The sequence below is a fragment of the Ostrea edulis genome, chromosome 3, assembly GCF_947568905.1.
Source record: "Ostrea edulis chromosome 3, xbOstEdul1.1, whole genome shotgun sequence".
NCBI classification, from domain to species: domain Eukaryota; kingdom Metazoa; phylum Mollusca; class Bivalvia; order Ostreida; family Ostreidae; genus Ostrea; species Ostrea edulis.
The window spans coordinates 30,099,073-30,116,794 of NC_079166.1; the positions used below are offsets into that span (position 1 = coordinate 30,099,073).

At 35.8% G+C, this 17,722-nt stretch overlaps 1 protein-coding gene and 1 pseudogene across 1 annotated transcript in view; one reads left to right on the forward strand and one right to left on the reverse strand.

Annotated features, from left to right (window-relative positions):
• LOC125653969 (uncharacterized) overlaps nt 1–310 on the reverse strand; it is a 110,206-nt gene extending 109,896 nt beyond the window's left edge. Inside the window, exon 1 of the mRNA XM_056160858.1 lies at nt 140–310. The gene's annotated coding sequence lies outside the window, so the exon portion shown is untranslated. The remainder of the gene's footprint in view (nt 1–139) is intronic.
• Nucleotides 311–5,005: 4,695 nt separating this feature from the next.
• Nucleotides 5,006–17,375, forward strand: LOC125676573 (NPC intracellular cholesterol transporter 1-like; annotated as a pseudogene).
• Nucleotides 17,376–17,722: the final 347 nt, after the last annotated feature.

Sequence of the window (17,722 nt, forward strand, 5' to 3'; positions counted from 1 at the left end):
CTTTAAAACTCAAACGCCTTTGTATAAAACATTCCTTCATGTTAGAATATGGGTTTTTCGAGATTTTAAGGAAGGAAATCAAATCGAAAGTAGAAATTATAGTATTTCTTTTTTTTCCCCCATTCATTGATATATTTACCTGATCATGTCGTCATTGATAACTGTATACCGATTTGTCATCAACAATCAGCTCTCTTTGTTCTTAACAAAGTTCTGATCGACAATACTGATATGCCTGAGCCAACGCCCAATGGATTACTATTATAGTCAGCTTGAACTGGTACCCTGTTGACCTCGCTTCTCTCGGGAGCTCGGCACTAGGTAAACTCGGTACTTGGTGGATTCGACACCTGGTAAACTCGGCACTTAGTAAATTCGGCACCTAGTTAACTCGGCATCTAGTTAACCCGACAACTGTTTATGATTATTGAAAAACATGAGTATTAAAAAGTAGTTCTAGATCTTAATCTTCATAACTGTTATATGACGGTCCTCAAGGTTAAACAAGTTTGATTTTAAAAGAAATACATGGGGGAATGAAACTTAAGTCAAAACTTAATTTGTCTTACTTTTATGGCTTTGAAATCTCACTCTAATTAAAATCAGATCCTAGAATACGCTCACAATCGCAGAGTATACGGCGTGGATCTAAGAAGTCTGATTTTAATTAGATTGTTGGTATCTACACGTTATATAATTAATAAAATTTGTCTAGATTTATTGTAATTGGTATACTATTTTGAATATGTCATATATGTAGTGTTGATATGTAAAATAGATAGATACATATATATGTATAATGTTACGTTTCGAATGTTTTTGCATTCGAAAATCAGTAATTCAAGGAGGTATAATATCGTAATTATGCATGACCGACCTCCTTTTAAATTATTAATGAAAATATAAATATCAGAAATATATTCTATTAAAAGTTGATTGCCTAGCTGAGTAACTCAGTCGGTTAACGAGTCCAGCAGGGGTTTCCTAAAATTTCAGATTACTTTCAACTAAAACAACATTTTTTTTACTAATTAAAGTCAACTTGAAAGATTTTAATTTCAAAATATTTTCATACTTATCCTCCCCTTCGCATCCATATAAGATTTTTCTATTGCGTTAATTATCCCCCTTAACTAGCTTGAATAAAAATAAAACTTTTTGATGACGTTTTGTCATAAATTTTGATAGAGTGGATAAACACGAAGAAAATTATATTTATCTTCAACATCACGCTTACTGAAATACACTTGAGCCGACTTTATATTTTACCTGCAACAACCAGAAAATATCAAAATAAAAGAGACATGCATATGGGAATATATACCCTAAGATGCTTAGTAGAAACACGAAGGAACGCAAGTGAATTGTACGTAAAATGAAAAGAGGCGTATCAAAGGGGGCGCAACAAGCGCCTCCTCCCCCTTCCTAAATTTTCAAATTTAAGGTAAATATTGTTTGAATAAATGTAAACGACAAAAGAAGCAATGATTTCTTCCACTCTCAGAGCAATATGCTTCGTCCGTACTAACTCATAAATAATGAGGGTTCTGTGAGCGCGGAGAGATCACTAACGCACGTGTTAACTGGAAGACATTTAAAATCAGTTACATCACAATGGACACTGAAGATGTCACATGATACACAAAACTGATACACATGTACAAAGAGGAGTAACTCTCATTAATTTTGTAACATCTCCCCTCTTAGGTAAAGTACAATCTCAATGATAGTCAAATATTTCAGACCCTGAAAATAGAAACTCAATATTTTCTGTTACATTCAAAACAGGAAAATGATTGTCACCAATTTAACAAACATAACTGTCAAGTTTAACTGGTTTGCGGCTAATGCGTCCACTACGAGTGATCACTGGCTGGGACGCATTGCATTAACTTTGCTGGTTGTTCTGCGACATGAACTTTTTCTGGAGATTTCGGAGCATTAGACAGCTTATTATATGCGGTGGTTCTGTGGTTTCATGCGGTATACCTGTATCGGTCAGTTCAGCTGGTACTACCGATGTGAATGAATCATCACTTGCTGGATTTGTATCGGTCTTTATGTTTCGAATCCTTGAGATACACTTCATCACGGTCAGGCCATCCTGGTGCGAAAGCCTCCGGTAAAGCCGGAACTAGATTACGTATCTTACGACCAATAAGCAGCTCTGCTGGACTTACACCAGCGGCTTCCAACGGAGTTGATCGGTAATCTAGTAATGCTTTGAATGCATCATCCTGTTGTAGAATCTTCTTTGCCACCTTGACTGCACTCTCCGCTGCCCCATTCGCTTGCAGATAATGCGGACTTGTAAATGTTTGTCTGAAACCATATTCTTCTACGAATGAACGAATTAAGTCAGAGGTGAACTGTGTGCCGTTATCTGAAACGACTTCTTCTGGAATGCCCCAATGCGAAAACATGATTTTCATTTTCCAATGACCTTTTGTTCACTAGTGATAGATTCAGGGTATGCTATTCCAAGGAAACGCGAATAGTAGTCTGTAACGACTAAGTGGTGTTTCCCTTTTAGTTCACAGAGATCTGACGTCATCTTCTGCCACGGTCTTTCAGGGAGGTCTGTAATCCTGAGTGATTCCCGATTCTGTGACTGCCTATGAATCTGGCAAAACGAACAAGTAGCGATTTTGTTTTGTATGTCCTTTAATATTCATGGCCACCAAACCGTTGTTTGAGTCAATGCACGGCATTTATTGAGTCCAAGGTGACCTTCATGTAAACTGTTCAGAATGTCAGTCCTGCGCGATTTTGGTACAAGTATTCGGTCCCTATGCAACAACTGAGTCATACGTAGTCAAAATCAGTGTGCTAAGAACGGCCTAACAATCGGTATGAAACACGTCAGACATCATTTGACCCAATGCTACATGTAGGTTGTATCGACGAACTAGATCATATAAAGACCATAGAAGCAAAATCCTGACTTCAATCGAGACTGTTGAAATCCCTGTACCATCAACTTGTTTGTCAGTAGCTTGTCTCGATTTAAAAACTGACAATACACAGAACAAACTCTTGCGTATCGAATCAGTTGAGAAATATAAACACCATATGCAGGTGATAATGGAATATTGCTACATAAATATGGGAAGTTGACGATGGAGAAGCTGAAATAATCTCGTTTTTCATACAGTTGAGTTGTCAGTTGGCCATTAATGTTTACTTTCAATAAAACATTTTGTATGAAGGAAAAGTGGATGACACTCTGGTTTCTTTTATTTCGAGCTCACGGGGATATACGAATAGACATATGAATGAGAGTTGACAAAACGTCGTCGATATATCTACATGTCAAATTAAAGGCCACAGTAAATATTTTTTTTTCTCACGTAGTTTTTTAATAGAAACAGGTCAGCTAACAAAGGAGCACCATTCATGCCCATGAGAATCCTAACGGACTGTTGGAAGACCTGATCACCAAAGACCACGAATATATTGTCAGTGAGGAACTCTAGCATATTTTTTATTTCAACTTCAGAGTACCTTTGCGTGGAACCAGAGTGGTGTTTAACAAAGTAATTTTTTAGATGACTGATCACTCGATATGAATGTGTCCGTATTCCATTTTTGTTGAAGTAGTAATTGTCTGTGATGTCAAAAAGTCTAGTCTAGTCTTTAAATTATCGCGATGAATGTGAGAAATAAACAACAATATTCACATTAGTATACGATATTTGTCTTAAAGACCGTGATTTCAAACATTCGTTACTATCGCTGATTAAGAACCCAACGTTTTGAGAGGTGATATTTACAACAATATTCAAATATTTGCTTTTTGTTTAAACTATGTATGAAAGGTGAAGATAACAAACAGTGATCAGTCTCATAAATCGTATCAGCAATACAAAATAGATAGTTGGGCAAACACGGACCCCTGGACACATCAGAGGTGGGATCAGGTTCCTAGAAGGAGTAACCATCCCCTGTCGACCGGTCACACCCTCCGTGAGCACTATATTCTGATCAGGTAAACTTGTTATCCGTAGTCATCATGAGTGTGCCAAGAACGGTCTAACAATGATATGTAGTATTGATAATCTTTAATGATAATCTCAATAATAGCTTTTTTAAATAATATATTTCATAATGATGCAATAATAGATTTACTTAGAAATACACCATTCTGATAAAGATATTCGTTGAATGTAAAGTGCAATACATGTTTGTACATAATTGATAACTACCAATGTTATTTAATTAGCAGCAGCTTTTAGTACGGGGATATAACATTTAGTCCATTGAAATCAAGCCTCACATGTCAAATAATTTTAAAGAACTATTGGATAATCAATCACTAAATCTCTGAATTTATGTTATGTTACACTTTCTTTTGATTAATTTGATAACCTAAAAACATATTCAGAGTGTCTATAGAAAGCACTTGGTGACCCAAGTGATTGTCATCCGATAACATGAATCTACACTATCAAAGGTTATGTCTCTTGGCTGCCATCTTTGGGAAAACCGCAAAGAATTTCTACAGCAATCTTTGTAGCTTACATTTTCATAGCTGTGTAATTTCATATGCCTTTTGTTTGGGTTGAACATATTTTATTGTCTAGAGATACCTCCACTATGTTACAATTAAAATCCCAAAATCCAAGTACAACGGAATCAAGGGGCTATAAGATGAGTACGAGTACAAACGAAATAATGCATATTATAAAGTTATCTTTACATTTCATTGTGAATAGGTAGAACTAAACTATCTGCAAAATAACATGTACTTGTTAACAAGTGGAAATAGAACAACCACAAAGATAAAATACAACAGACAACAACAGCAGGGTAAATATAGGCCTATATTCTAACTGTTATGCAATTATGTGGAATATTGCTGATCTGTGGGGAAGTCTTTAAATCATTTAAATAGCCAGTCATTCTGGGTAACCTGTGTTGATACACATGGGGAATCATTGATTTTACGTGTACACTACTTCCCTGTTCTTGTATTGTAAGGCGGATATCACATTATTTCTGAAGGGGGTGGATTTATCTTTCGGGTGTAAGTGCAGAGGACATGGCATATTGGTACTAGTTATGAAAAGGCAATTTTTTACCTCAATTAACACTTAAACGTATGTACACTGTTTAATGCACATGTTACGTTAACTGTGAAACAAATGGTTTTTATGGAATAGAACGAGGCGTAGTTGAGAAGACTGCACAGGGTGGTAGAGTGTTAGTTCCAAGATTGGCTTGCTTTACCATGAATGGACATTCAGAAACGAATCCTGCAAAGACTGAACATGATCATATGCCAACAACCTCTGAACAAGAGGAGAAACCAAACATTGTACAGAGAATGGCCAATAAAACCACCTGCTTCTTTGAAACAGGATTTGAAAGGTGAGAGAATGGTATCAGATATAATTTAGAGAGGTTTGTATGTAACTAAAGATATTCTAAGTCCATTGTGGAATAACAGCATGCATATCGTGATGTACACGTGTTGGATTGGTAGACAAATTTTGGGTTGTTAGACAGCTTTTGAGTTGACAGACAAGTATTGAGTTGTTAGACAAACGTTGGGTTATTAGAAAATTTAGGTTGTTAGAAAAGTTTTGAGTTATTAGACAAGTTTTGGGTTGTTGGACAAAGTTTCGATTATTTAAGGTATTCCATGTATAATGAAAGGATTATGAACAATTTTGAAGGATTTAGATCAACATAAAAGTTTATTGTTAAATAATGATGAAAGTGAAGCAGATGAAATTCACATGAGTGGTAAATGATTAGAAGCTGACCTTTTTGCACTTAAGACTTTTTGGAAGAGTTGTCTGCCCTTGGTAAAAATAAGAAAAATCTAATTTTCTAAAAACGTGTGTGGTCAATGATTAATTTTATTTCATAAATTCATAAAAAGAAAGTTTATGTAACTTTATACCAAGGGATTAGTATGGAAATATAATTTGTTTTTAAAATATTGTAATAAAACATGCTTTTTCCATATACTTCAATGTTAAATTCTAGGTGAAATAAATCAAGCAGAAAACAAAATTTTGAAAATTCCTATGGTGGATTATTTTTATTTGATGAATCCTTCAAAATGATACCATGATTACAAATATTCCAACATCCATTTATTATATATGAAATATGGTCATTATACATTGAATACCTTAAAAAAATAGTTGTTAGATAAGTTTTGGGTTGTTAGACAATTGTTGGACTGGTAAACAAGTTTTGGGTTGATACTTGTTAAACAAATATTAGGTTGTTACTTGTTAGACAAGTGTTGGGTTGTTACCTGTTAGACAAATATTGAGATGTTACGTGTTAGACAAGTGTTGAGTGGTTACCTGTTAGACAGGTGTTGGGTGGTTACCTGTTAGACAGGTGTTGGGTGGTTACCTGTTAGACAAATATTGAGATGTTACTTGTTAGACAGGTGTTGGGTTGTTACTTGTTAGACAAGTGTTGAGTTGTTACTTGTTAGACAGGTGTTGAGTTGTTACTTGTTAGACAGGTGTTGGGTTGTTAAACAAGTTGAATTTCAAGCAATGTAAGGCCCTTTATTCATGGTTTGGTACTGAAGGTTTCTGTATACTGTATAGTTTTTGTCTAAGTCGTAGTGCAATATATCATTATTGATATCAAGAGAACAGTAGCTGCATTCTCATAGTGTATGATTGTTTTTTCACTCAGGATTGGCATTTTGATAAGTACACACCCATGGAAAACAATACTGGTATCAACAATCATCGCAGGCCTTTTCAGCATTAGTAATGTCGTCAGTTTCACAGAAACAAACAGACGACAACAGTGTGATCTGGGTACCATCAGATGCAGAAGTGGTGACCCACAAGAAATACGTAGAAAGTGTCTACCCCTCAACAACAAGATTTTTCTACCTGATTTGGGTTAACAGTAATGTTATGACAAAAACATCCATACAGAATGTAAGCTCTGATCAGTTTGATTTTATAGCATTTTATGGAAACCGAATAATGCATGAACTTTTAAAACATTGAATCTTGATGATTCAAACCTTGCACTTGATATGTTAACGTGTATTTATACCAAAGAACAGACACGTTCGTTAATAGACAATGAACACAGTGAACCTGGTTATTGTGATATAGGATAAATTAGAAACAATGATGAGCTTGTATTTATTTTAAAGAAAACCATATTACCCAAAACTATCTGGTACATTGGTAACATATTTTTATAAGATTTCGTTGGCACACAATTCTTATATAGTGTGTACATGTTGCAATTATTACAAAACAACTTTACTGCATTTTCAGATATACAATGCTTATGACACCATAACAAATATCAGTACAGATTCTGCAAACTATTCCACAATTTGCCAAAAGTAAGTCTCTAGATTTCAATGTTTAAATTATGGTTTTATGAAAGTCGCTTGAAGTTTGAGTTCTGACTGCAGAGACTCGAGTTCTTAGAATAACAGAGATAGTGAAGTATTATTTCATGGGCCTTTCATATGATACCTTATAAACCAAGGTCCTGTAGCAGGAGAGTCATTATATCCTTCACTATGATATTGTGCCTGCTACTAGTATTTGGTCAAATTTTTAGAACTTCATTTGATCTGGGCATTATCGATTCAGGGATTTACAGCTGCAGACAAACAACCAATCTTTCAACTACATGTATTTGATTGTCAGGTGTAAGACACATTGCCACTATTCGATTCATATCGCCTATAGTTGCAATACCGAAGCACCGACACCTATGTGCAGAGAGACTTGACTTTTTCAACCAGAGACATATATATGAACTGGTGTAGATGGATTCGTCTTTCGCAGTACACATTTTATGTAAAGTTTGCCTACATGAAGACTACCTACACCGACATGTAACACCCAAACTTCACCGAATAAATGCAAATATAAATGTATGCGTACTTAAATGATAGATATACTGAAATTAATTATTATGAATTCCAACAAATAAATAAGTATCAACCTAATGCACTATCACTGCATTGCTAACATAGAACATAAAATGTTAACAATCACCGTTTTAGAAATGTTATCCAATATTATAACTCAGTACAAAGCTGACTAGAAAGCTGCCCAACTGCATATATCGACGTTGGCAACTATCAACCACCTGCCATAAAGTTGCGGCTCTACATTCAAACAAAATTATGCACAACAATTTATGACATCACTAATTTCAATAGCGTTATTAATTGACGAATTGGTTCTCACAACCCAGCCCCCTGATCATGGAACATATGTGACATAATTACAAAAAAATATCCATATAGAGAGTGTTGATATTTCGGACAGTATGTGATGTATTTCGGAAATGGTCATCATCTAACCACTGAACTTAGGCATGTTGTTTATTGGTTGATTCAACGAACATTTTTGATTGTGCTCTCGGGTTTCTTCAAATTTCTTCCTGCCATTTATGCCACATATTAACACTTAAATACAATTAGGTAACTTCGGACCGCGGTGTTGTTATTTCGGACACATGGTGTTACATGTATATCTGCGGACAGTTAAGAAATTCGGTTGTTGCCTTTCATTTCATGGTTCAATAGCATATGATGCTTTCGTTTTTGCACATTAGATGTTTTTATTTTTATTTTTGGTAGTGTTTTTTATCTTGTGTATAATTTTTATAATTACATCGGTAACGGAATTTGATTTTGCCAATCAAAAAAATGGATACCAGGGTCTTTTACTGTAATGTTGTTGAGGGTCATATATTTCAATCAACCAATCAGAGCTCGGTAACACATGCGCATAGGATTAGGTGTTTTCCATTTTGTAAATATATCAAGTTCGGAAATCAGTTTAAATTTAGAACAAATAACTATTGTAACGCAAGATATGATGCTGTTTTCTTGACTGTCCGAAATACCACACCCGTCCAAAATATAAACACTCTCAACTGTCTATACCGGAAGTGGGGATCCAGTGCCTAGGAGGAATAAACATCCCCTGTCGACCGTTCACACCCGCCGTGAGCCCTATATCTTGATCAGGTAAACGGAACAATTCAAAGTCAAATCAGTGTGTAAAGAAAGGCCTAATTTAGATCCAGGTCCTTGATGTCTTTATCTATCTCTGATGCTGATAACCTTGCTGATCCACTTTGATATATGAAATCCTCCACCGCCTAATAGCTTCTTTAAGTCTTTCATCAAATACACTGCATTTGTCTACAGTTTGCACTGACTTTAGGCACTCTTCAACATAATACATTTTAATAACAGTATAAAATAGTTCGTCTTGTAGGGTACAATGCAAAATTGGCACTCCGCGAAAAACCATTGTTGATCTAGGCAAAGGGGGTTTTCAAGGGGTGACAACTTCACATGCTACCTTACAAAACATATTATTTTATGTTTAAAGATAAGTCTTTAAATACCTCTGTGTTAAACTAAGATGAATCGTACGCACTAACACTCTACACAATTAACAATTTTCTACTGTTACAATTCGTCATATATTGTCAACCGTTGTTATGTACCGTTACCGGGAGGGCGGGGTTTATGCACGCAGTTGGGTAACAATACTTTTTGAAAAATGTTTCTAAATCAATCAAATTTATCTAATTTGCATGAAAGTTGTTTAACATTATCACATTTTCTGATTTGAATGACAGAACGAAAACATAATGTCACACAAATGTGGCCATCTCTTTTTTGAAATGTGCTCATGACTTTAAGTATTGGGAATGTGGTCAGGACCCTGTAGTATTGGGAACGTGGCCAGGGCCTTTCGTTTTGGGAATACTGTTAAGACCTTAGTATTGGGAATGAAAGGTGAATATATCTCATAACTCCTATAAGCAATACCAAATAGATAGTTGGGCAAACACGGACCCCTGGACACAACAGAGATTGGATAAAGTGCCTAGGAGGAGTAAGCATCCCTTGGAATGTGATCAGGGTCTTTAGTGTTGGGAATGCGGTTAAGGTTTTAGTATTGGGAATGTGGTCAGGGTCTTTAGTTTTGAGAATAAAGTTAGGATGTTGGTGCTTGAAATATATTATTAGGGCCTTTAGTTTTGGGAACGTGGTCAGGGCCTTTGGTTTTAGGGATGAGGGTAGGGCTTTTCGTACTGGGAAGTATGTGTATATAGGAAAAGCATGAAAAAGTTGCGTAGTACTGGATTTTAATAGAAATTCTATATAGCATATGGTAATTTCTGTTTTCAAAGTTAATATAATCTATTTTTGCCCCCGTAAACGGAGATTCGGGAGATATAGTTTTTGGTCTGATCATCTGTATGTCTATTTATTTGTAAAACTTTAACCTTGGTCTGACGTTTTGAATGGTAATAAGTCTTTCATATTCCACATGTGTAGTGCTTGTGAGAAGACATTCTTTTGGTATCATACCTTTTGACCCTATTACCTTTATCTTGGCTTTGACCTAATTTTGAAAACAAATTAACTTTGGTATTAATGTATCAATTTTGCTACCATCTAAGATAAGGAAGCATCAGTAATTCAGAAACACATCTTCTGATTGTAACTTATTTGTTGTAGAGAATTTGTGTTTCTGTGGTTCAGCTTTGACTTGAATCAGTCAAATAAGTGCTACTAACTGTACTTTCCCACGCCCTTGGCATTAAAAAACGAAACCGAAATTTGTAGGTTTTTCAGACAAGATTTTTGAAGAAAAAAAAACCTTGTTTAATAAACAGTTGGTATTGGTCGAATTTCGGACTACAAGATCGCTGGAAAATAAAACCATATTTACTCTTACACATTTGATTCATTAGTCCTAACAAATATGATCCCGTGAGGATCCGGGTTAGAATAGGTCCTCAGTGCCCCTTGCTTGTCGTAAGAGGCAACTAAATAGGGTGGTCCTTTGGATGAGACAGCAAAAAACCGAGGTCCCGTGTCACAGCAGGTGTGGCACGATAAATATCACTCCCTGCTCAATGACCATAAGCGCCGAGCATAGGCCTACATTTTGCAGCCCTTCACCGGCAGTGGTGACGTCTCCATATGAGTGAAATATTCTCGAGAGGGCGTTAAACTATTCAATCAATCAATCAACCTAACAAATATGACGACAGTTGTGTAACATATTCCAATTCTTATGCATGATAATATGTGGAAATCAGATGTTCATACGTTTTATTCAAATATTATTTTGATGTGGAACTAAATGTGCTAAAGACCTTTGGATACAAAATATATTGTATGTAGATATACAAAATATTTTACCACTGTGAAATACCAATACTGATCAGATGAAAAACATTATATGTTCCATTTACCTTGTATCACAGGCATTGATTATAGTCAAGTTTCCTTCAGTGAAGAACCTGTTTTATACAGTAGTTCGATTTCATAAGGACATGGATTAAAAATGAAATTAAAATCTTAAGACACTATTTTCTACATTCTGACCATGTATATTTATTTTTGACAGTAAACATTTGTTTTGGTTCTCATAATGAAAGGGGAAGATAGCAAACAGTGATCAATCTCCGAATAGAATTCTAGTTCTACATGTACAAGTTAACCCGCACTCAACTGAATGCATAGCAATTTTAATAATCGTAACTTACATATGCAATGAATAGATAAAAGACTATTATTTACTGGAATAATTTTACTCTCATAAAATATAGTTCATGATGGAAAGGTGAAGATAAACGTACAGCAATCAACCTCATAGCTCATACACGGAGTACAAAATGAAGAGTATGGTATAGTTTTCTCTTGTAGAACTGGTGGAAATTGTGTGGTCACTAGTGTATTAGAATTGTGGTCATATGATAGCACTACTATCAACAGATTGACTGATCAGTCAATAAGGAATGACGTAAACAATACAATGACCAGGTAAGTATTAGTCTGGCGTTTAGCACTATAAGCATAGGACAACCACCTAGCTGTTGGTATTGTTTGCTTTTCTTGGACAAATTATCAACTTTTTTAATAATTTTCATATAAGAATTAATATAATATTTTATGGAAAAGATTCTGTTAGAGATTCCCAAACTTTGATGTGTTCCGTAAAGTCTCTTTATAGTAACTATTGGGTGTATACTGTAATAATTTAATTTTACTTGTTACACGCAATTTGATTGGGTGACCACACTGGAAACATTTAGTTGAAATTGTATAATGTAAGTTGTTATGGGGACATGTCCCTTGGCAACCCAAGCCAGCATTACTATTTTAGCTCACTTGAGCAGAATACTAGGAAGTATACATGTAAATACTGTATCTTAATAAGTATTATTCTTGAAAATTCTCTATGCATAGGATTTTCATATGTATAAGGGAAAAATAACAATTTTACATGTAGGTGGCAATTAATATTTATCTATGCAAGGTGAAGATAACGAACAGTGATCAGTCTCATAACTCCTACAAGCAATACAAAATAGATAGTTGGGCAAACACGGACCCCTGGACACACTATCATTCGTCATCTTATATATGATAGCCCCATGTACAAGTCTCCCTGGGAAACATCCAAGTATTTAGGAAAGACAACAGTGTCCGGATCAGAAATTACAGCTGCTCAGCTGCCATGATGACATTTTATATTGATACTGTAAGTACAATATATCAAAGCACAAAATTGTGTCCATATATGTTCTGCTAGGGGAAACACACACACGCACTGGTAGCTAAAGGAGCTGTTCTGCTATCGGAAGCACACACACGCACTGGTAGCTAAAGGATCTGTTCTGCTAGGGGAAGTACACACACGCGCTAAAGGAGTTTATCTTGCGGTGAATGTTTGTAGTTTGGTTTTGACTATTGTGAAAGGATTTGTTAATTATACACAGAGATACACACCCAACCCCCACCCACACCAACCAATCACCCCCACCCCCAAAGACACACCCATACATACACAGAGATACACGCCCAACCCCCACCCACACCAACCAATCACCCCACTCCCAAAGACACACCCACACATACACAGAGATACACGCCCAACCCCCACCCACACAAACCAATCACCCCCACTCCCAAAGGCACACCCTCACATACACACAGAGACACGCACAAACACATTTTTGTTAGATTGCATTCTAGTTTGCAGGAGTGCATGCCGATTTCCCTATGCTTTGCAAACATCCTTCATGACAAAACCATTTGTCAGTTGACTTCAGTCATTATATGACAAAAGCCCGAACTTTTTGAACAGTTAAATATTTTGTAACTTTATATCCTTCTTCTGCCCAAGACATGATCAATGTGGGTATTGCCTGATGAATAGTTGTTAATCTTTTATTTCATGAGTTAGCTCCCTTCCCTTACCCTCGACTTCTTACTGTATGGAATCTTAACCGTGTTTAATAAGGAAATTCACGGGCTAAAGTTGATTTTTACACTCATTACTATAACTCGTCCTCTGAGAATATTCACCAATATATGTTTAATAATACTATATTAATGCTGTTTCCAGTGATTATTATTTTTTATTGATGTTTACAGTGATTATTGCCTATTCATTAATGTTTCCCGTGTTTGCCCAACTATCTATTTTGTATTGCTTATCGGAGTTATGAGATTGATCACTGTTCGTTATATTCACCTTTCATTATTGCCTATTTATTTATGTTCACAGTGATTATTGTCTTTTTATTAATGTTTACAGTGATCATTGTCTATTTATTGCAGTTGGAATGATAAAGCAGGAAATGTCATTCGAGAAGTTTTATCACTGCTCACAGGAGGAGTGTTGCTGGTCTTTGTCTACCTCTTCGGAAGGTTCAATTGTGTTGAACAAAGAGTAAGGTTAATCTTTCTGTCATTGAATCACCAATCATCATCAATTGAATTAGCTGGCACCACTTATGTATTTTGAAATATCGCTTATCTTCAAATTGAAATAATTTCCCGACCTTTTCTGGGTTTTTTTTTTTGGGGGGGGGGGTGCATTGAAATTTCGTTTTATAGTAATATCAGTTATTGCTATAGGGGTTCCTGCTGTTAATAGATCACTGTCTGATCTTGGCTTCGGCATGGTCGTGGGAAATCATGTCCAATTATGACAATACTACATTACTTTGGCGCAGCGTACTTTTATATTATTTTTCAAATTGAACTGAATTTATTTTCATTTCATCTCAGGTATGATATGTTTTCAAAACAAGATATCCCCGACTTTCTAATTTGATTAAACTTCACTTATTTTGAACTTCGTAAATAATGAAAATAATCAGTTGATACCCTGAGTTTCCATTTATCTGGAGTATGCTGAAATTATAGGCTTTGGAAATTTCTCTTTGAAAATAGCTTGAAATCTTGGCGGCGCTTTATATTGGATGGAATTTCATTAAAGATGTGTATTAATTAGATGTGAATAATTTGGTGCTTTTACATTGGGCCGGATTTCCCCATATTAAAAAAATGCCAACTCCTCGAGCTTACAAAACTTACCCGTTATATGACAGGACCTTTATAACTGACCTAGAATTGAGTACCCGGTACCTATAGTTATTATTGTTTATCTTAATTTGAATTCTGTAGTTTTCTTTGACAGATTAGGTTGTCTCTGGCTGGTATCATCATGGTTGGAATGTCCATTGCGTTCTCATTTAGATTGTCCAGTGCTGTAGGATTGGAGTATGGACCGCTACATTCTGTTTTGCCTTTTTTTCTGCTGGGTAAGATAGTACATGTACTTACTAAAATACTTGGAAATATATTTTTAAATGACTGATCAAATTACGTAGGCACAATGTATCATATATTTTACAGTATTCCAGAAAATAACCTAATTTGAGTGTAGGTTCATAAATCATAAGACATGACAAAGTTTCTTTCATTTTCGTCCAAAGCAGCGTACCATTATAGATGTGCATTAATGTCATTCAGGTTTGTTTTAAGTCTGAATGTGATCCTGTCGTTGACAGGTATTGGAGTAGATAACATGTTTGTGGTTGTTGGGTCCTACAAGAGACTCAGTCACAGTGAACTCAGCTTACCCTTGAACCAGAGGATAGGGAAGTTGTTACGGCATGCAGGTGTGTACGTTCTTGTGACGTCAGTGACTGACATTTTGGTTTTTGGAGTTGGTGGTACAACAGTGAGTACATTTCAGAGCTTTTCAAACTTGTTTTGTCGTTGAGTGTATAGCTTGTCAAACTTAGTAGCACCTTGATATACCCAGGACTTTTGAGCTTGTCAAGTCCATTTTATCATCCCCAAGCAATTCATTGCGAGAGAGGATACACATGTATTAACGGAATGTTTCGCGTGTGAGTGTGTAATGCTGAACTTATAGACATTTTACGGGACACATTGTTTGCTCGATTGATTTGATGATTCACATGTAACTTTGTTATCAAAAAGGAAAAAGAACCACTATTGATTCTGGGGTCCAAACGTCAAGGTCATTATAGAAATTTATAGAAAAAATATTGCCGACACTCTACATGCCACAGTTTTTGCTTAATTGATTTGATACTTCATATTAGGTTTGTTATAAAAAGATCCTTATCAATTTGGGGTCCAAACATTGAGGTCACTACGGAATTTCATAGAAAAAAAATCGCATTTTTGATTGCCTACATTGCAAGGGGATACCTCGTTCTGGGGAGTTTTTTTTAAAGAACTGTGGATCCTTTATTAAACTACTTGTTCGTGGGGGAGGGGGGTATGCATCAAAGTATGACTCTCTCAGTCACCTTGGTGATTTCTAACACTAATCATCAAAATTAAATAAATATCTAAATTATGTACTTGTATCTTGAACTTTATATTATCTTCAAAATACACTTGTTACCAATTTGACACAGACAATACGCATGGTAAATTCAAAGTGTCTGTATTGTTTGTTGTAAAACGCAGGTTCATTGTGGTTTAAAAATCAATTTCACCGGCAAATTTCATTGTCAATGTCAGAACAAAAACACACACAGAGATAAAACCTATCATTGGGTCAAATGCTGTGTGACGTGTTTCATACCGATTGTTAGGCAGTTCTCGCACACATATTTTGAATACGGATAACTCCGTTTACCTGATAAAGATATAGGGCTCACGGCGGGTGCGACCGGTCGACATGATATATATACAGAGAGAGAGAGAGAGAGAGAGAGAGAGAGAGAGAGAGAGAGAGCGTATTCCACCCCGTATAGGAAGTCCTAAATACCAATTCCTTCCTCTGAAAAGTCACTATATGTTTATGTTGTTCATATCTTATTATATTCAAAATTCACTCTTTAATGCAACTGTAGTCACGAACTATTTGGTGCCATCATAAATTAGTACTACATGTATATTGAGATTTGACATTATATTTTGCATCTTAGAATAAATAATGAATTAGCATATGTGTTATTGCACCGGTTAAATATTTGAGAATTACATGTACCATTCACTCAATTTATTCTACATTGCTTGAAGATATAAAAAAGTATGTCCACAACCACAATCTTTGACACTATTGAAATTGAAACAACTTTGTTTGAGATGCTGAAAGATAAAAGTCATCAATATCTCACATTTGTACAGTTTTTCAATATCTTAACAATGTGCTAAAATACATATACACTCAAACAGCAAGTTTGAATGACCTACAAAACTAAATAGCAATGGGAATTGAATAAACTTTTATGGGACAAACCCTTCAATTTTCAGACCTTGTCAGCTCTGAAGTCGTTATTTATCTTTGCCTGTCTGGGCATTTTTGGACTGTTTTCTCTGGCTATCCCCTTCTTGTTGGCCTGTTTTACGCTGGACATTATGAGGACAGAGCAAGGTCGGAATGCCTGTATCTTTTGCTATAATCACAAACCCAGCTACAAAGCCAATGTCTGCAGCCAGAAGAACATTTTCAACACTGTACTATGCAATTACTACACAATGATACTTTTGAAGTTGCCGGTCAAGGTATGGATCGTCTAAGAGCTGCGGGTTCACCAAGTAGAGCTATAACTCATACACAATTATCATATCCCAAAAATATAAGAATTTAGGTTAAATACCGTATATCTGTTTGTGTAGGATGAATCCCTTCAAGCTTTGTTAATAACCTTTAATTGACAAATATATTTTCATGATATCATCATAGTGTATAAATGCCTGTCAGATGTTATTACAGGGAAAGAAGTAAAGATTTCAAATATTTTATGCTTAACATTTTCTGTTACAAAATGTTGTCTACAAGTTAACCTGATTTTAGACTTCTATGTTATATTCATTTAGATTATGGTGGTGGTGACAACTCTGGGTTTGCTAGGACTGAACATTTGGGGATTATATAGCCTTAAACAGGACTACAAGGAAAACTGGTTCTCTCCTACTGACTCCTACGCTTATGAATTCAACGAAATGAAAGACAAATATTTCCCCAAAAGAGGAGCCTTAGGGGGCGTCTACTGCAGTAAGGTTTATGATCTTCCCTAACTAGGTTAGAGGGGGATCTGGGGGCAGATCAAGGGGATGTAAGCTGATTAGACAGGAGATCCAGGGTCCACATTGGTGGTCCCAGCGGGCTCAGGACAAAATGTGCACAGTTAACATTACATGCATGGTGGCCTACTATTCCATCAAAAACGAATTAATTGAACAGGGACGATATGAGATTTGACGGGGGATAGATGTGGCGATTAGGTATCGATCGCCGTGGCCAGGTATTTTAGTTGGTAGAGCGCCTGGCTGGAGATTCATTTAATGCTCGGGTTCACATCGTGGTCTGATCTGACACTTTCATTATCCTCCCTCTTGTTCCATATGTGAATCTTGGTATTGGGCATTAATTTCAAATAC